The sequence below is a fragment of the Dromiciops gliroides genome, chromosome 1 (genome assembly GCF_019393635.1).
Source record: "Dromiciops gliroides isolate mDroGli1 chromosome 1, mDroGli1.pri, whole genome shotgun sequence".
NCBI classification, from domain to species: Eukaryota; Metazoa; Chordata; class Mammalia; order Microbiotheria; family Microbiotheriidae; genus Dromiciops; species Dromiciops gliroides.
The window spans coordinates 181744699-181766259 of NC_057861.1; the positions used below are offsets into that span (position 1 = coordinate 181744699).

Here is a 21561-nt window from a genome sequence, read left to right on the forward strand (position 1 = left end):
GACAAATTGAGGCCATTTTTTTTGCATAACTTGTACCCTTGATTCCCCCCACTCCCAAATAGCAAATCTTTGTAGCTTTTTAGACTTTTGATTCTTAGTTTTTTTTAACTTCCATTCTTTTTTTAAAGTAATATTTTATTCTCCCCCAATTACATGTAAAGACAATTTTTAATATTCAGTTTAAAAAAATTTGAGTTCCAAATTTTCTCTCTCCCTACCTCACTTTCCCTTCTCTGAGATGGTAATCAATTTGATTTGGTTATACATGTTCATGATTCTCAGTTTTGACTTGTGTTTTTCTTTAGACACCAGATGGCTGGTGCACTGCATGAGTGTGCTGGATTTTAAACCAGAGGACATGGGTTCAAATTCAGGCTTTGCTACTTATATGGGCTTGAGTTTCCTCATTTCTAAAATGGGAAGTAGTTGGATAAGATGACCTCTAAGGTCTCTTCCAGCTCTAAATTTACGACCTTTTGATCTATAAAGAAAGCCCCTTCTACTTCTGAATCCCATGATCGAGTCTCTGCCCTCCAAGTTCCTTGACTATTTCTAGATCTGGACTTGTTAGCATCACATTCCTGACTCTTACCTTCATCAGACCTTCTGTGGAGTTTGCCCCTCCACTTGAATAGAGGAGGGTTCAGTCAAATAATCATTTATTAAAGATCAGTAGTCAAATCAAGCACTTATTAAAGTGTCAGATACTGTGGTAGTTGCTAAAGATACCAAGACAAAAGGAAGTAGTTCCTGCTCTCAAGTAGCTTACATTCTTTTAAGAGACAATATGGGTTTATCTATATGCCAGATGTATACAAAATAAATGCTAGGTGATTGTGGAACCAGAGGCTAGTAGGTCCAGTGGAAAAGGGAATCACAAAAGGTAATCTTTGGAGCTGATCTTTGAAGCAAACTAGGAATTCTAAGAGACATAAGTGAGTAGGAAGCATGGGACAGCCTTTGCAAAGATTCAGAAACAGATGTAGTGTTGGATGTGAGGAACAGAAAGGCAACCAGTTTGGCTGGATAATAGAGTATGTGAAAGGGAGTAATAGAATAATACTGGAAAGGTAGGTTGGAGCTAGGTTGCTTTAAATACTGGAGGAGTTGGTATTTGACCCTAGGGAGCCCACAGAATATGGACAACACCATCAACCTCACTCTGTCATAGTCATTGCTTGGCCCCAATCTGGGACCTGCCCTAGGGGTAGGTTTTCCTAGTATAATACATAAACACAGATAGAACTAGTTAAAATAATGACATTAAGGCTAAGTATAGACCCCAGGGATGAATGGACAAGCAGTGTTGGAGTATGATCTGAATTAAAGTATACAAGTATCAGCATTGGGTAATTTCAGGCAGGGTCAGACAGAACTCAGGACTAGGACACTGCCAGGGGCTGACCACAGCATTAGGCAGGCTGAGTTGTGGTTGTGGTGGACAGGCCAGAATCATTCAAGGAGGTGGCCAGATAGGAGCACGGTGATACAAGGTGAGGTCAATGGAGCCCGGAACTGAAGCCAGAGGTCTTTTTTTGAGGGGGGTGGTGGTGGCAATGAGGGTCAAGTGACTTGCCCAGGGTCACACAGCTAGTAAGTGTCAAGTGTCAAGTGTCTGATTCTGGATTTGAACTCAGGTCCTCCTGAATCCAGGGCTGGTGCTTTATCCACTGTGCCACTAGCTGCCCCAAGCCAGAGGTCTTAAATAATAACTAGGGTGTCCCCTAGGAGCTTTTGTTATACCAGGGGAATTTAGAGCCCAAATGGAGCCTTTTATTTAGAGCAGCTTCAAGGCTTCTCTTAAGGGTCTCACCCCAGGGTGGTCACCTTATCTAACAAAAGGGCTCCTTGCTGTCTAGCTGGTTTCTCTTCCACCTAGGGGGTGGTGTCTTCTTCCTCCCTATCAGCATCAGAATGCAGTGCTGCTTCCTCTGGGTACAAGGAGAAACAGCCAGGGGCTTAGATGCAGGCTGATTCTGTTGGGTTCCTTGGGTCCTTGGTGTGATTCTCTTCTCCTCTGAGACAGGTCCTGGCAGCTGGGTTTTCTGTCAGAGATTGTGCCACTGACTCTGTAGCCTACTGGACTTTGCATCCTGCTTGTCTCCTTTTTCGGACCTCGCCCCAAATAACCACTTTGGACCCAGACCTTTGCTTGCCTAGATCTATAGAGCACCTGCCTATTTTTCTTTGTCTTGGCTGACCTCCATTGATTTAAAAACCTTGTTTGCTCAGACCTTCAGTACAAGCACACCCCATATAACATTGCCCCAACTAATGTCCTTTCACAACAATGTCAGGAATACATAAAAAGCAGGCCCCAGGGCAGCATCTGGAAACCCACCTCCCACCCCATCCCACCCCACCTGCCTCCCCTCACTGTAACATTTGCTGATTACCCAGTATATCCCAAAGCATAAATCAACTTGCTGGTGGTGAACAAGAGCTCCTTCCATGTTAACCCTGAGCATCTGCTAGAAGCTTCCTGATTAACTGAGTTTTTGGTCTTATTGAGGTTTGTCCCATTCAATCAATTAACCAACAAGCATTTATTTATTAAGCACCTATTGTGATCCAGGCTCTGTTCTAGGCACTGGTGATACAAAGACAAAAGAGAAAACAGTCCCTGCCCTCAAAGAGTTTACAATCCATATATCATACATATATAATAAAGTATAGACAAAATATATACAGAATCTGTACTCCACCTTGCTACCATGGGTACTACAGTGTTGGACTTCTTTTTTTTTTTTTTAGTGAGGCAATTGGGGTTAAGTGACTTAACCAGGGTCACACAGCTAGTAAGTGTGTGTTAAGTGTCTGAGGCCAGATTTGAACTCAGGTACTCCTGACTCCAGGGCTGGTGCTCTATCCACTGCACCACCTAGCTGCCCCAGTGTTGGACTTCTTTGCAAAGGCAATTCAATTCAGCTCCTATAATACATATTAATTTCCTGCTATGTGCTAGGCACTGTTCTGGGCACCAGAGATACAAAGACAAAAATGAAAGTCTGTTCTCTCAAGGAACTTACATTCTGGGGGGAGAAGGAGAGGAAGAATAGGAGATAACATGTAAATGTTAAGTAAATACCGAATATTTGAAGAGGGAGAAAGTGCTATTAACTGGAGGGTGGGGGGTTGTAGGGAGATCAGAAAAAGCTCAGAGCAGGAAGTTGTAATAGGAACCTGAAGGAAACAAGATTCTCAGAGGTTGGGATGAAGAAGAAGGGCATTCTAGACATGGAGAGTGACAATCTGAGTAAAGACACAGACATAGGGGAGGGAATGCTGAGTTTTGGTCAGTTTGGCTGGGATGTAGAGTAGATGATGACATGTATCTGTTAAGGTAGATTGGAACCAGACTGTGGAGGGTTTTATGTTCTAGACTGGGTGGGTGGGGGGTCTTTTTTTTTAATGCTAGAGTCAACAGGGAATCTTTTAAATAGGAAAGTGATATAGTCAGAACTGGGTCTTAAGAAGACTTATTTGGCAGCTGTCTGAAAGGAGTGAAGCAGAGAAAGGTGAAGAAGGGAAACCAAATAGGAAATTACTGATAGTATCCTAGGCAAGAGATGACAAATATCTGAGAAAGGTGAGCTAGGTGGAGAGAAGGGATGGATGCAAGAAATGTAGCCATAAAATCAACAAGAATGATTGGACATGGGTCATCAGGCAAAGGTCAGAAAAAGATAGAATTGCAGGATCTTGGATTTGGAAGGGACTTCAGATGCCATCTTGTCTAACCCATATTTAAACTACATTATCTTTCTCAATGTAACTGACAAATGGTCATCGAGCCTTTGTGATATGTCTGATGAGAAGGAGCTCACTTCCTGTGTTGTTGTTCAGTTGTTTCAGTCATGTCTGACTCTTCACGACCCCATTTGGGGTTTTCTTGGCAAAGATATTGGAGTGGTTTGCCATTTCCTTCTCCAGATCACTTTACAGATGAGGAAACTGAGGCAAACAAGGCTAAGTGACCTGCCCAGGGTCACACAGCTAGTAAGTGTCCGAGACTGGATTTGAACTCAGGTCTTCCTGACTTGAGACCTGGCACTCTATCCACTGTGCCACCTAGCTGCCTCCTACTACCTATTTAGGCAGCCTATTTATTACACATTTGGATAGGTCTAAGTTTTTCCTTATCAAGCCTTATTTGCCTTTTTGTGAGTATCTTCCCATTCCCCTCCTCCCCACTCCCCAGGCCAAATCTTCTCTAGTTTCTTCAAATGATGGTCAGATAACATGATCTTAAGGCCTTTTACTATTCTTGTTGCATTCCTTTAGTTGCTTTCCAGCTTATCAATGTCCTTCTTAAAATGTGGTACCCATTACTGCAAATATAAATTAAATAATGTAGCATCTCCTAATGTTGCTGTAGTATTGTTTGGCCTTCATTTTTTAAGAGGACCAATGACATCATGGGGTGATCTCTTGACTTGCAAATGAATTGGATTTAAGTGAGACAGAGTTGCAGAAAGTCATCAGCTTCATTTTCTCTTCTAGAGACAAAAGTCAAAATTACTGGCGATGGTCTGGGATACAGTGAATGACCTCAGTGTCTTCAGTGTCTGACCAAGTTCTAAGTGTTCCAGACTGTTCTGAGAACAAATTGTTCTTCTGTCCTTATTCACCCATTCTACCAGTGTATGTGTATGGTGGTGGTGGTAAGCTTCACATGCTAAACTATCAACATAATTTGATTTAAAAAAATTAACCTTTTGAAATGACATCTCAAATAATAATGATTATATATGTGAATTATTGGACATTTCTAATTTTTTGATTTTTTTTTTAGTAGGCAATTGGGGTTAAGTGACTTGCCCAGGATCACACAGCTAGTAATTGTTAAGTGTCTGAGGCCGGATTTGAACTCAGGTACTCCTGACTCTAGGACCGGTGCTTTATCCACTGTGCCACCTAGCTGCCCCTGGACATTTCTAAGAGATAGTTCAATCCACTGAGTTTGAATGGGAAAGCCTCCAAATATCTCTTGGCTAAAAATCTAATGGGATCTTTTTTAGCTTCTTGAGGGTAGGATAAATTTTCTGTTTTCTCCCAACTACCCTTTTCACCAAAAGCTACTTCTGTAGTTGTATTGAGTTTACTACCATCTTGCTAGTTGGTCAGGTTCATAATCATATAGCCATTCTCCTAATGTAGGGTAAGATCAATCAGCTTTTTGTCTACCACCTCACAATATTGATTCATAATGAGTTTGTTGTCAAATCACTAAAGCCCCTGGGTCTTTTGGAGAGGCACTGGTGCCTAATAATGCATCCCTATCTTGTATATACAATGCTGATTTTCCTTAACCCAAGTGTAAGGTTTTATTTTTCCTACAAATTTCGCCTTATTAGCTTCAATTTAGTATTCTAACCTGTCATTTATTCATTCAATAAACATTTATCAGGTGCCTACTTGTGCTAGGTACTATGCTAGGAATAAAAAAAATAAAAATGAGATGATCCCTGCCCTGAAGAAATTTATATTCTATCAGGGGAAACAATGTATACATGGAAAATTAAATACCAAATATATGCAAAGTAATTGCTAGGGGAAGGGCAAAACTATCAGGAGGAATCAGAATATATTCTATAGAAAATAACACTTGAGCTGAGCTTTAAAGGAAATTAGAAATTTTATGAGGAGATGAGTAGGGTGAGCATGCCAGGCATGAAGCCAGCCTATGCAAAGACATGGAGATGGGAAGTATGATATTTTGGGTAGGAAACAATGGAGAAGCCAATTTATTGCAATATGGAGTATGTGAAGAAGGGAAGTGTGGAAAAGGCCTGGTAAAGTAGGCTGGAGTCAGACTGTTTTTCCAGAGAAAGAATTTATAAATAGAAGTATCTATAAAATGATTTTATATATGTGTATGCACATATTTGTGTCTAACAGTAGCCATCCCTAGGGTGTGGGTGGGGGGAGGGAAGGAAAAAAAATAAAAAGAAAAAAGGAAATTTACATGGTAACTTTATTACATATTTAAAGAGAATAGCAAGTTGTACATAATAGATTTGGAGTTTCATGTGCAATCATCTCTTTTATTATACTATATTATGAAATTGCTTGTTTCACTTCATAAATTAAAATTAAATAAATAAATTTTAAAAAATTAATGGAAGACTTTGTATTTTATCCTTAGTATATTTTTATTCTCCTGTATTGCCTCGCATATTACACTACACATTGTGAGTATTCAATAAACACTTTTTTAATTCCACAGAAGCTTCTTGAGCAAAGGAATAACATGTTCAGACCTGTGTCATAGTAGTATTAATTTGGAAGTAGTATGATGAATTGATTGGACAGGGTGAGGGATTTGAGGCAGGAGACCAATTAGGAAGCTATTACAATAGTTCAGATAAGAGGTGAGCAGGGCCTGAACTGGGGTGTTGTAGAAAGACAGGGATGACTGCTCAGACACTTAGGATCCTGACTCTGGGAATATGTTAGCTTTCCTTCCAACTCTTGGTAATCATGTAATATTTGCCTTTGTTCAAGACATTATTGTTGTCATCCTTCATTCTCAAAGAGGACCAATCACATTAGGAAGGTGATGTCTTGACTTGCAAGTGAATTGGATTTAGGTGAGGCAGAGCTGGGCAAGTCACCAGCCTCACTCTCCTTCAGAGTCATCAGAGTCCAGAGGCAAGACATAGGTCTAGATAACTGGCAATGATCCTGGATGCAGGGGGAGACCTTGGCTTTTTTAAGCATTGATAAAAAGTAAAATAGCACAAAAACAAACCAGATTCCTGGACACTCCGCCAGAGACCTCTTTCCAAGCTAATAATTAGCCTCCTCTTTGGGTCCAACTATTCAACTACTTCTGAATCAATCTAATTGTTGTAGTATCTAGCCCATATCTCCCTGTCTTGTTCACATGAATATCATAAAAGACCTTGTTAAATGCTTTGCTACAATCTGGCGAAACTATACCTAGAGTATTCTTATCTACGACTCAGGTAAACCTATCACTGGAACCAGGACCTTGTAGTTACAACTATGAGTGAAAGGATGATAGTACCTTCAATAAGAATAGGGACATTTGGAAAAGAGGTGGGTATAAGAAAGAAGACAATAAGTTCATGATATGAGTCTTCTGGGAAATGATTAGATCCTATGTGATGTGGCTTCAGTTGAAAAAAACCTCATTAACCAGTTAACTCATGCTTTTCCAGGACAAAATTCTATTCCTATGGGAAAATGCTCAAATATTCTCTGACTAGGTTGGCAATATGTTGTTCCTTCTTAGTCCACCTTGAGATGAAGACTACAAATTTCAGTTAAGGATAACTCCATGTGGTTCCCCAAACTGGATAGTCCTAGGACATTTGTCCTGACTTGTCAAAGCCTCATCTAGGTTCCACACCTTGTGTCTGCATGGACTGCCCATCCCCAATGACCTCAGTAAGTCACCTCCCTTTTCTCTGTTTAAAGATCCGAAACCCCACCTCCTTGCTTCAGCCTTTCTCAAAACACTGAAAGCAAAGTGGCAGTTTCCACCCAACATCATCTTGCTCAAGCATGACTTTTCTACAACCAGATCCACCAAATCAAATACCCATACATTGATGTCAATGCTTTATTTGGTAGATTTAGCTGATGTTTGTCATTCATTCATCCATTCCAAGTACCTACAGTGTACAATGCAATATTCCAGGTGATTCAGGGAAATAAAAAGATCCTTACTTCCAGTGAGCTTAAAATCTACTCTGTAGGTGTGTATCTGTGATAAAACAGATACATATTAAATAAAATATTATTGAGATGAGTTCAAAGTGTTATGAGTCAGGTGAAGAAGAGAAAACTTCTAGCGGAGTGTGGGGTTCAAAAGCTAACAATCAATGATGGCTTAAAAGAATATGTAGCGCTTGATTTGGAACTTGAAGGACTGCTGATTATCTGACCAGTTCTGTGATTGGTTACTACATGTAACCTATCCGTGTCTGTAGGGGCAAATTACCAATTTGATTTCCAGAATCAAAGAGTTGGAAAGAATGTCAGAGATGATCTAGTCCCATCTATAAATGAACAGGAATGCACTCGACCGACACTTGGAAAATGGTCATCCAGGTTTTGTTTAAAGGCCCTCCTGAGGCAGACTATTTCATTTTCTGGGTGTTCTAAGCAAGAGATTTTGCCTTACATTGAGCTGATGCAACTCCCCTCCAATACTCCTAACTTCTATCTTATAGAACAGTACAGAACAAATTTAATGCCCCTAACATAACAGCCCTTCACATATTGAAGACCATTAACATGTCCTGATAGAATTTATCTTCTGCAGGCTAGTCATATCCATTTCCTTCAACTGACCTTCATATGACAAGGTATCCAGTTCCCTAACCATCCATGTTGTTTTCTTCTGGGTGCTCTCCAGGATGTCAATACCCTTCCTTAAGACTAAAAAGAATAATCCAAATGTTGTCCAACCACAACTGAGTAGAGAGGTACTATCACGTTCCTTATTTTGATACTTTTAATGCAGTATACAATAGTATCAGCTTTTTTGGATGCCAAATCACATTATTTACTCGTATTGAGCTCATGGAGCACTTTAAAACCCCAAACACTTTGCAGGCAAACTATTCTTCCACCCTTTCCCTTTTCAGCTTCCTTTTGTGTGCTATCTTCCCCCTTTAGATTATAAACTCTTTGGTTATCTCTCTTTAAAGTACTATATAAATGTAGTTTACTAATGATGAGGGGGCAGCTGGGTGGCCCAGTGGATAAAGCACAGGCCCTGGATTCAGGAGGACCTGAGTTCAAATCTGGCCTCAGACACTTGACACTTACTAGCTGTGTGATCCTGGGCAAGTCACTTAACCCCCATTGCCCCACAAAACAACAACAACAACAACAACAAAACAAACAAGAAAAATGATGAGCTGGATACTGTCAGAAAGACCTAGAGGGACCTGCATGATCTCATGCAAAGTGAAATGTACTGTATACAAAATAACAGTAATATTGTGAGATGATCTGCTGTGAATGATGGTTATTTTCAGCAATACAATGATCCAAGACAACTTTGAAGCACTTATGAAAAATGCAATCTATCTACAGAGATATAACTGATGGTACATGAATACAGATTGAAACATAATTTTTGTTGTTAGTTCCTTTATGGGAAACAAACAAAGAAACAAAATGATGAGCAGAATGTTATCAGAAAACCTTGGAAAGACCTACATGAATGGATGCAGAGTGAAATGTACTATATACAAAATAACAGCAATATTATAATATTATCTTATATTATATTATTATAAGATCATCTTATAAGATGATCTGCTGTGAATGACTTGGTTATTTTCAGTAATGCAATGATCCAAGATAAATCTGAAGGATTTATGAAAATTGCAATCCACCTACAAATAAAGAACTGATGGTATCTGAAAAAAAGATTGAAGCGTAATTTTTTGATAGTTCCTTAATATGAAATTTTGTTTTTTTCTGTTTTCTTTCACAAGCTGCCTAATGTGAAGATGTTTTGCATGACTACTCATGTATAACTTATATTGAATTGCTTAAGTTCTTGCAGTGGGGGAAGGGGAGGGAGGGAGGGAAGAAGAGAAGTTGGAACACAAAGTTTTAAAAAAATTAATGTCAAAATTTGTTTTTAAATGTAATTTGGAAAAATTAAATTCTAAACAAATAAATTTTAAAAATTAAAAAAATAGATTATAAGCCTTTTGAGGATAGGGACTGTCTTTTTATATGTATATTTAATATTTATAATATTATTTATATTTATATATTAACACAGTGCTGGCACATAGTAGGCACTTAATAAATGTTTATTGACTGACCAATGGACTGTCTAGTCAAAGTTCCACTTTGTGTATTTGTGAAGCTGATTTTCTCAAAGCACGTATAAGACTTTACGTATATCCCTATTAAATTTCATCTTATTTGGCTCAGGTTTCTACCTTGACAAGGTCATTTTGAACCTTAACTTTGTCATCCAATGTGTTAGCTAGTCCTCCTAGCTATGTGTCACCCACAATCCAAGTCATTGTTAAACAACACAGGGTACAGGTCCTTGGGTTACTCCCCTGGAGAACTTTTTCCAAATTAACATCAAACCATTACTCCTCTTAAGGGTCAGGTTGTTAAATCAGTCCTGAATCCATTTCATTGAACTATTGTTTCATCCACACCTCTCCTTTTGTCTGCAGGAAAAGTACTAAAGTTTTTTCCACTTTTACTAAAATGAGTAAATATAACTATAGCTTTCCCCTAATCTACCAGCCTTGTAATCTTGGGGGAAATGTCATGACCTGTTCTTGATGAAGCTGTAATGGTACTTGCTAACCAATTTCCAGGGTTTGAAGTCAAACTTGTTGGTCTATGGTTTGTAGAATACCTTCTTTTCCTTTTCTTTTTTTGAAAAATCAGTACATTTGTTCTTCTCCAGTCCTGTGGCAACTATCCAGTTTTCTGTGACCTTCTAAAGATCATTGACAATAGTTCAGGAATCGCAGATACCAATTCATTCCCTACCTTGGACCTGGTGACTTTTACTCATCAAGGATGAGAAAGACTGTGTTGGTAGGAACCTAATTTTTTGTTTGGGCAATAAACGCAGTGCTAGAGAGGTTGTGATTAAGGTGGGACATAGTCCACTCTTTGACTCATATGCAGCTTAAACCCTTGAAGGAATAATACAATCACTGCTTATATATTTCTGGATAAAATTATACCTAAAACTATATTGCTTTCTAGATAAGTAAAAAGTTCCTTATTTAAGGATAGAAGAGTTGTCAATTACTATAACGGGCCACTGTGATGAACTTCTAAATATACATGAAGAAAATATTGGTTCCTTTCATTTCAAACTAATAAACTGAAAATGCTTGTATTCATATACTTTCCCTAAATTCATTGTATTCCCTGCTAAGCAATCCTGAAATAATTGATTGGCAGAACATTTCTAATGTGTTGTCATGTATTTAAATGCTCTGAGTCAGTAGCAGTAACTCAGTAGACTATGTGTTTGGGTCCTTGAAAAGCCATATTAATATATCTGGTTAGATGATAAGACCAAGCACAAATAGCTTATGGAAACATTTTGGCTGCCTAGTCAGGTTGCCATTTGTTGTTTGTCCTTTGTTTTTTTTTTTTTTTGTTTTTTTTTGGTTTGTTTCTTTGTTTGTTTTTTTGCGTGGGGCAATGAGGGTTAAGTGACTTGCCCAGGGCCACACAGCTAGTAAGTGTCAAGTGTTTGAGACTGGATTTGAACTCAGGTCCTCCTGAATCCAGGGCCGGTGCTTCATCCACTGTGTCTACCTGGCACTCAACTCTCACCTGTGACTCCAAGAAGCTGTAGCATTTGCAGCAGCCACACCCTGGCAAACCATTTGGGCGTTTGCAATTTTAGTGAGTTGTTGGAAGCCTACCTCTTGTCTGGGTCAAGAAGGCATTATTTATTTTTAACTTTAACTGATGGCTGGAGTGTTTTTAGGGTTGCATTAAAACCAAGAGGCAGAGGGGAGCCAGGAGCAAGTTGAAACTAATTAAAAGGAGACATTAGTTAATTATAAGGTGCCGTGGTTTATTTAGGCAACCACTTACCCCTTCAGACAGAAAGGAGAGCACAAAAAACTTGGTTATTTACTGTTGATGATGCTACTTAAATTTTCATTAGCTGGTTGTCTCTCCCATGAGCTTCCCATGTCAAGTTGCCCAAGACCATAAAGATCTCATTTCTGGTTTGTGATAGCACAACAAGATTTCTTTTCTGACTTCTCAAGAACACCTCCCTCGGATAGCTTGGCATTGGCTGTCTCTGATCATTTTTGCTCGTAGTGAAGGAAGTATCAGGCTAGTATCAGGAAGATACCTCTAAATAGCATCCGCTACCTCCAGTTCACTTGTGAATGTGGCGAAGCTATTGGATGGGTCAGTATTGTTCCCTCTTAGCTTCCTTGGATCCCCTTCTGTGCTCATTCAGGCAGGTTTCTTGAGACTTCACTACTTACCAGGCTTAGCTGTCAGCAAAATCTATTGTAGATTCCAACTCCTGGGCATTTTGAAGCTTACAAGATCTCAGCCTGGTATAGTATTCCTTTACCTAAGAGCAGGAAAAGAGTCAAAGAACAGAAGACTATGTTCATAGCCACATGTTGGCCTGGGTGTCCCATAACATCCTTCCCCACCCAGAAACATAGTAAATCTTCCCTTGATCTCAACCAGCTGAGAAAAAGGACCACAGTTCTCAAAATATCCACAATTAGACTCATTCTTGAGGGCTTTCTGGAAAAATCTGTTTGTTTGGCTTTTTTCCCTTATGGGTTAAAGTTGTTACATTACCTGGGAAGGGGAGTAAGTTAGCTGGCTAATACCAAGATATGATTAATGGTACCACCTAGGGCTAGCCACAAAGAAATGAGACTCAGGACAGTTATGTTTTGTGTAGGGGGTACTGAGGGTTGAGAGGAAGTCGAAAATGAGAGCATGATACACTGCCCTCCCATGCCATGTTGTCTACTATCTAGTTTTGTAAGGTGAGAGGTGGGACTGACTTGGAGATCCTGGCACTTGTAAGGGAAGACTCCTCCTTCTGTCTCCTGGTTTTGGATGAGGATCAGGAACATGATATTTTGGACTCTCTGGAAATTGGCACAGTGTTATGTATGTGTCAAAGGATATGTAGAACATGGAAGGAGAGGCAGTGGTGTCTGGGCATGTGTTTGGGGGTATGTGAAAGGCCTACTTCCAGATTTGTGTCCTCTGGTAGGGGCATGGATCTCTGGTAGTGATGCAGAGGACAGTGTGATCACAGGTACTGTTGATCCAGGAGACAGATGGCCGTCCCATTAGAAAATGTGATCCTTGCCACTGAGGGGAGATAGGAGGAAAGAAAGACAGTTTAGAAAACAAAAGAGAAAAGTGTCACTGAATGAGACCCTGGGGTGATGGCCTGAGGTTGGACAAAGGAAGAGGAATCTATGGCAAAGCCAAAAGGAGGAAACATACCAACCTGGTGAGGACTCTGGGTGTCTGGCACCCTGGAGCAAAGGCCTGATCCCCCTACCCTAGTTATGCCCCTGGTAGGGGCAGGGCAGTGCACACCTTAATAGTTGTTTCATCAGTACCATGACGGTGTCTTCATCTCCCTGACTCCTTGGATTAATTTGTTTGGGTATATGTAGAGCCCAAAGGAATAGTTTTAGCAGCTGGCAAAGCTCATAGCTTATTGTGACTTAACAAGATGACCACGTATTGGTGATGCTCACTGTTCTCCCCATATTAACTGCTCTGCAGGAACTAATGATTGTCTCCCTTTTCCCTTTTCAAGGAAAGCAGGACAAGTCCTTTGCCTTTCTAGGCAGGAGTGAGTTCTAGGTTGTCTTTGCATGGAGCTTTGCATATTTTTAGCCAATCAGGTGAACAGGTGAGATTGCCAATTCTGTCTCTTGGAATCTCTTGCTTGGGTGCCACTGAGGGGTTCTTAAATCTGGGTTCTGTCAAATTATTTTTTGAAAAATATTTTATAACTACTGTTGTTTGGTTGTTTCCAGTTGTGTTCTACTCTTCATGACCCTTTTGGACTTTACTTGGCAAAGATACTGGAGTGTTTTGCCATTTCCTTCTCCAGCTCATTTTATAGATGAGGAAATTGACACAAACAGTTAAGTGAATTGCCTAGGGTCACACAGCTAAGAAGTGTCTGAAGTGGATTTGAACTCAGTTCCTCCTGACTCCAGGCCCAGCACTCTATCCACTGAATCATGTAGCTGCCCTTTTATAACTACATCTCAGTATAATTAGTTACTTTTGTAATAGGGTGTATTGTATTTTATGAATTTAAAAACATTATTCTGAGGAGTCCATACACTTCACCAGACTGCCCAAGGAGATTTATGACATAAAAAAATTCATAAAGCCTTTTCTGATCTAGTATATGTGGTAAAGGCATTGGGGAAAGGTTGGAAGCTGGGCTAGGGCTAGGACTGTTGTAATACGGAACAAGAGTCAAGGATGGTAGTGAGTGAGTGTATATGGTATGTTTGAACATGAGAGTGAGAGAACACGGAGGCTGAGAGTTCACCCTGTTGGCACTTTTACAACTTTCACTGTGTTTTTTGGGTGTATGTGTTTCATTGTGGTTTAGTGGAAAGAGTGCTAAACTTTTCTGCCAAACCTGGAGCCTGGGGCCTGAGTTCAAGTTCAGACCAATACTATCTGTGTGACTTCAGGAGAATCATTTAACCTCACTGGGCTCTACTATCCTCATCTATAAAATGAGGGCATTAGATTAGATAACTTCTGAGAATTGTTCCAACTCTAGATTTCTGCTCCTAGACATGGAGTATATGTCCTGGTTGCTAGTATTCCCACCCAGAGCCCCACATTATAGCCTTTACTAATACAGAGCAAGTGATGATAAGACCTATAAGGTCACCTTGTGTATAAGTAGTTTACTGGAGTTTTGCTTATGGCTGCACTCATTTCTGGGTTCTATTTCCTGAGCGGTCGGCCTGGTTGGGGCTCAGGGGTGGGGGAAAAATACAAAGGAGTTGCACTGACTTTTTAACAGTCAGGAGTGTTCAGGGAGGTCACTTATTAGAGAATTTTGCCAAGAGCCAGATTTGTCCTTGAAGATAACTGGGCTCAAGGATATCTGAATAATTCCTGATAGCATAATCTGGGCTCCTAGTTTTTTAGTATCTCAGGCAAAGGTAATGCTAGTGGCTTTCTGGTCCTCATTCTTCTGGAAAAAGAGGCATATTCTAATAAGTTTCAATATCTCATCATGTCTTGAGTCAGATTGTATCATACCTTAGAATTATACCTGAGCAACATCAACAAAGGGACTAAGCATCTAAAAAGTGATTGCAGAATCCTAGATTGTTAGAACTGGAATACCAAAAACTTGCATTTACATAGCCTGTCTGACTAGATACAACATTTTAAAACTGACAATTTCCAAGGCAAAGTCAACCCCTGGTTCCTCATATAGATGAAAGAGGTGAAGCATGGGGTAGTCCAAATACCTCTGAACTTCTTCTGGTTAGAAAACTTTAGTTCAAGTAGGTTATTTAGAGGCTGTGTGACTTTGGGCCTTTGTTTTCTCTCTGTAAAATGAAGGGGTTCAACTAAATTACATTCAGCTCTAACATTCTGATGGTGCTAGATCTGCTTCCCGCTGCCCCCCCCCCCCCTGCATTTGGCAGGGGGCAGGCAGGGAGGGGAGAAAAAAAAAGAAATTTACCTGATAATTTTAATATACATTTAAAAGGAATAGCAAGGTATACATAATATATTTGCAGTTTCATGTGCAATCATCTTTTAAAATTATACTGTTATAGAAATGTTTGTTTTATTCCATGAATTAAAAATAAAATATATTAAAATTTTTTTAAGTACTTCCTTTGTGTTCAGTGCTATGTTAGGAGTTGAGAATCTAAAGATATAAAGATTATCAACCCTTGTACTTTAAAACCAATATAAAAATGGAAAAGCCCCAAACACATACAAAGTAATCTTGGGGTGAGGAGAGCATTAGCAGCTGGGGATGGGGGGAGGGTCAGGGTAGAACTTGTGTAGGAGGTGACACTTGAGCTGAGCTTTGAAGGGAGCCAGGGATTCCAAGAAATTGAAGGAGGAAGAGGATGACAGCTTTTCCAGAAGAATGGAGCTGGCAGACAGAATGTCATCTATGGCACGAAGGGGAAAAATATTAAATTGGTTTAGAGAGATAAGTTGGAGCCATATTGTGAAGAGCTTTAAGCATTGAGTATAATAGTCCATATTTTATCCTAGAAACAATAGGGAGCCACAGATACTTCTTGAGCAGGGAAATGATATGGTCAGACATGCTTTTGACACACATGTGCTGGTAAATATTTAACAGTCAGCTCTCAGGGGAAAAAATTAAGCTGATGTAGGAGGCAAAAAAAAAAGGGATTAATAGAAAAACCTAAGACCCAAGGTCTAATTTAGATATGAGCTCTGAAGGGGATTCAGACCCCAGTTAATGGATAACTTAAAACTTGAGTCTTCATTAATACAAGTCAAGGCCTAGCTTCTCCTTACCCACATTAATCAGCACCCATAACAAGAACATAAAGAGACAGGTCATAGAGACCTTAACTATAGCAATGATACACTGACAGGGTATAGAAATTCTATTGATAAATGAAAATATTTTGAAACTAGACATGGGAATCAAAAAGTGACATGCACAGAAAAGGCCAAATTTGTTCCCAGATTCACCTTATGACATGTAAACCCCCAAAACATACCTCCACAGAAAAAGGTAACTGCTTCAGGAGTTTGCTCAAGCCCCCAGGAACTCCAAATTAGGATAAGCCCTCCCCTGTGGTAGAGATTATTATAATGAGACTGATAATCAATTTATCCATACTATAAATGTAACTGTTTTTCTTTCCTTATTTGAGAGATACCTTTCCACTTTTCTGGTTCTCTCCCTGTGTTCACTCACAGTATTGCAATAAAACTTGGGAAACTGAGTCACTGAGTCTTGTAATTCTTTTGGGATGACAAGATCAATTTGACCCTAAATTCTACCCCACATCAAAGCCACACACTTTTAAATTTAATCTGCATTATTAACATGTTCTTGATCACTTTTTTTAAGTTTAAGCAATCAAGAAAACAATAAATTAAGTCCTGATTTGTAGTGTTTGCTGATTTCTGAGGTGTAAATGCTCATGCTGAAGATTTAACAATAAGTTCTCTTGAGGCCATTAAGAGATAGCTGTAGCATGTCCATGACTTTAGGAATATAAATTTAATAGCTTTATAGATGACATATTGAAGAGAGGAGAGACCCAGTCTCTTACCTAGGGTCAATGGGCCTAATGGTCGAGGAGGCTAATTAGGAAGTAATTACAATGTTAGGATGATGGCCTTATGAAGGAGGTGGTTCTTATAGAGGTGGAATCAACAACATGACCCAACAACAGAACATTGTCTCTGGGGTCACAGGATCTGGATTTGCAGATGAGCTCTTCCATGTATTATTATTACCTGGACAAATCTCCATTCATCTGGGCCTCTGTTTTCTTATCTGTAAAATGAGGGAATTGAACTAGATGACTTCTGAGGTTACTTCCAATTATATATTTAAGTATTTTTTTTCCAACAAAAATATTTTTCTTTGTAACTTAGCTAGATTAAAGGGGAAGGGAGACAGCTTTAGTTTACTGAAATAATGTCCTCAGGAATCAGTTCTCAAACTTGGCTGTTTCTGTTTCCCCAGTTTGTACTGAATGAGCTAACAGGAAATAAACAGAATAATCTTCAATGCAGATAATCCATGCATAAAAGATAAAGAGTTAACTGCTGGGCAGCTAGGTGGTGAAGTTGATAGAGCACCGGCCCTGGATTCAGGAGGACTTGAGTTCAAATCTGGCCTCAGACACTTAACCCTTACTAGCTGTGTGACCCTGGGCAAGTCACTTAACTCCAATTGCCTCATGAACCCCCCCCCCAAAAAAAGAGTTAACTGAATGATAATATTCATCACTTTTAGCACTTCCCATCTAAAGAAAGCACTTAGCATTTAAGAAGCAATTATGCGTCATCAAGTCCATTTTGCAGATTAAGTGACCAGCAGCCAGAGGCAGTAAGGTGTGCAAGGTCACACTGAGAGAGATGGGTAGAACTAGCTTGGGGTCCTAGGCCTGTGCTGTGAGAGAGCTCAACTGTGCCCAGGTTTAAATCCATTCCAGTCACTGCATATCAACATGATTTTCTTTAAAGACCATTTATCTCCTTTCACACTTTAAGTGTGCCCTCTTTCTATGAACACACAGAAAATAGCAGCTCTTTCTAAAAGGATTTTAAAAATAGCTTCTAAAAAGAGCTTAGCTAACTTTATAGCTTTGCTATGATGTCCCCACCTTATCCATACCCAATGAGACTTAAAACTTTGGAAGCGATTGCCTTTTGCCTTTGCTAACCACCTAAAAGTCATTTTCCCCCCCAGTACACTCCCCCCACCCCATTGCTTTCTCAGCCAGCTCTCCTCCAACTCTTCTATTTTTTCTGCTCCTTTCTCCATTTCATCATTGGGTTCATTAACAGCTGGAGCCTTGGCTATAAACCTAGGACATACTGCATAACAAAGATGATGAAGTCTCAGATTAGAACATTTTTGCATCTCCTGTAATTTATTCTTCCAGAATCTATCCCACAAACAAAGGCACATGAGTACTCATTGTTCAAAAGAGCTTTTTTCTTTCATTCTTAGTGCAAATGTTTCTTGTTTTGCCTCAACGGTAGGAATGTCAATGTTCTAAATGGGCAAAAATGAATATGACAGATTCATAAACTGTACTTGTTAACTCCTGGCATTCCAGATTTCCAAAAAATGTGATTAAGAATAGAACAAACGCATTGTTTCTTTTGCAATGTAACTTTCTGAACCACCTGTCATAGGGTTGATGTAAAGAGTAGAAGGGAACAGTGGGTAGAAAACTGAAGGAACTCAATACCCTAAGTGGTGGTACAAGCTGCAAATTATATAAATAAACACCTCCATAAAGGGTTTAAATAAGGAAGTCTTAACGTTTTTTTTGTGTGGACCCCTTTGGGGTAGCTAGGTGCTGCAATGGATAGAGTACTGGGTCTAGAGTCAGGAAGACCTTGGCTCAAATCTGGCCTCAGACATGTTAGCTGTGTGACCCTGGGCAAGTCACTTAACCCTATTTGCTCCAATTCCTCATCTATAAAATGAGCTGGAGAAGGAAATGGCAAACCACTCCAGTATCTCTGTCACGAAAACCCCAAATGGGGTCACAAAGAGTTTGAAACGACTGAACAACAGCAAAATGGATCTCTTTGGTGATCTGATGAAGCCTATAGACTCCTTCTCAGAATAACGTTTTTAAGTGAATAAAAATAAAATACATAGAATGGCAAAGGAAAACAATTTTTTTCTTTGGCAGAGCAATAAGGGTTAAGTGACTTGCCCAGGGTTACACAGCTAGTAAGTGTCAAGTATCTGAGGCTGGATTTTAACTCAGGTCCTCCTTAATCCAGGGCCAGTGCTTTATCCACTGTGCCACCTAGCTGCCTCAAAGGAAAACAATTTTAATTTAGTTATAAAAATATTTAACAAAAATGTTTAGGGACCTTTATGTTAATCCCTGGTTTGGATGAATTAACATTTAAAAAAATACATTTATCAGAGCACCTTGGTGGTGCAGTGGATAAAGCATTGGCCCTGGATTCAGGCAGACCTGAGTTCAAATGCAGCCTCAGACACTTGACACTTACTAGCAGTGTGACCCTGGGCAAGTCACTTAACCCTCATTGCCCCCCCCCCCCAAAGCATTTATCAAGTTCCTACTATGATCCAGGCACTGTGCCAAATGCTTTTACAAGTATTACTTCATTTGAATTGAGGCAGACAGAGGTTAAGTGACTTGCCTAGGTTGACCCAGCCAATGTCCAAGGTCAAATTTGAATTCATTCTTCCTGATTCCAGGGCTATTATTCTATCAACTGTGCCACTAGCTGCCTCTATTTACATGCATTATGAATTACTCAGGGATTTGGGGGAATTCCACCCCTATTTTTAAGGTGAAGATGATACCCTTCCACAAATCCCTTTGTACCACCATCAAAAAAAAAATTATTAAACTGGAGAGACTGACCTTAATTCTGTGTGGTAGTGTTTAGGCCCTTGGTGTGGCTGTCTTAGAACATTGTGCTCAGCACAATGTAAGCTTCTCGAAGGTAAGAATGATTTCACATTGGTCTTTGGTCTTTGGATCCCCAGTGCTGAGCACTTGTTGAATAGAATGACTAAATTATGAGTTATTCCAAACTCACTGGATGGCCCCAAAGGGAGTCTTGCTTTCAGCATATCTCATTCAGTATGGTTGAACAAAAAGGGTTCTAAGTCAATATAATAGAATGCAATTGCTCTCCTGTCAGATTTACTCAGTGAAATTGAAAGAATCAAGTGTATGCCCTAGTGCTGTTATTAGCTTTGGGGTCACGCTGGGTCATAATATGGTATCTAGAAGGGGATGACACATGTGCCATGTGTAAATGCCAGCATGATAAAGCTCATGCTAGCCTCTCATGGGCAAAGTGACAGTAAAACTGGTGTCTAACTATTATTGGCCCTGCAAATGTGTGCTTCAATTGTTTTACATTTGTCTGTTGTGTGTCATTTATTTATTTATTTCATTGAAAGCTTCTTGAGGGCCAGAACTGTGCTTCCAAAATAAGCATGCAGAGCACCTAGTATACAGTAGCTCAGCACATGGCCATAAGTCAATTTATTCCAACATTTATTAAGCCCCTACTACATGCAAAGCACTGTAAGGGGCTAAAATTCTAGCTAGTCTGTCTAAAATATCTAATGAGTGGTTGCCAATAAATTATAAGCTTTAACAAGAGTTAGACTTTTTTTTTTTTTTGCAGGGCAGTGGGGGTTAAGTGACTTGCCAAAGGTCACACAGCTAGTAAGTGTCTGAGGCCGCATTTGAACTCAGGTACTCCTGAATCCAGGGCCAGTGCTTTATCCACTGTGCTACCTAGCTGCCCCAAGAGTTAGACTTTTAAGCATTTATTAAGGAGAATAAGAATTTGGTAAAGAGAGAGAGAAAGGCCTAGATTCATCTATCTATTAAAGGGAGAGCGCATTTCTCACTCCACTCTCCACCAGAGTCCTGACAAAAGAGAGTGAGAGCACCAGCCTCACCCCCTCTTCCTCCCATCAGAAAATGTCACTTTCTGACGCCAAAGAAAAGCCACATGTCTTGCCCTCAGGCACCTTCTCCTCATGGCAGAGCTTTCCTACAGTAAGTCTCCAGCAGGTGGTGTCATTCCAATGGAATGACAGCACCATGGAAACAATGACAGAAATGAAACTCATTAATGTTGTTAAGAGCTTCTGATATATCTTTAGAGTCGTCTTCATTCTGTGTGTGTACATATTTTTAGTGGGGTGGTAGGTATGTCAGGAATGACTTGGGATGGAAGGTATCATGGAGAAGATCTATGGAAAGTTGAGCCTGGTACAGAACACCCTTCAACTTGATTCCTTAAAATTGACCAGGAACGGACTTCATTCAAAACAAGTAGGGCAATCCTGGAGAGAGCTAATTTCCTCTGAAGTGGGTCAAACTGCCATATGTGGTCCCTAACCAGGCTTCCCTTTAATATTTGGGGTTTATTTGGTTTTGTTTTTAGAGGAAAAGAAAGCATCCCAATTTCTCTTTCTTCTGTGCTCACCATTTCCCAGTCTCTCCTGAAAACCCTGTGGAATTCCTATTCTATTCAACTAGCTTAATCCAAGTAGTAGGAAGAGACTCAGGGTTAGGGTTGAGAGAGAAATATCTACCTTTCTTGATTAACTGAAACAAATATAACTGCAAGTGTATATATAACCTATATCAAGTTGCTTATCGTCCTAGGGAGGGCAGAGAGGAAGAAGAGTGGGAGAGAATTTGGAACTCAAAATTTTTTAAAATGAATGTTAAAATTGTTTTTACATGTAACTGGGAAAAATAATATTATTATTAAGTAATATTAATATTAAATAATATTATTAAGTAATAT

The 21561-nt window shown here is 39.7% G+C and overlaps 1 protein-coding gene across 3 annotated transcripts in view; it reads left to right on the forward strand.

Moving 5' to 3' along the window:
- RNF144B (ring finger protein 144B) overlaps positions 1-21561 on the forward strand; it is a 248684-nt gene that overhangs the window by 101035 nt on the left and 126088 nt on the right. The gene's annotated exons all lie outside the window — the stretch shown is intronic.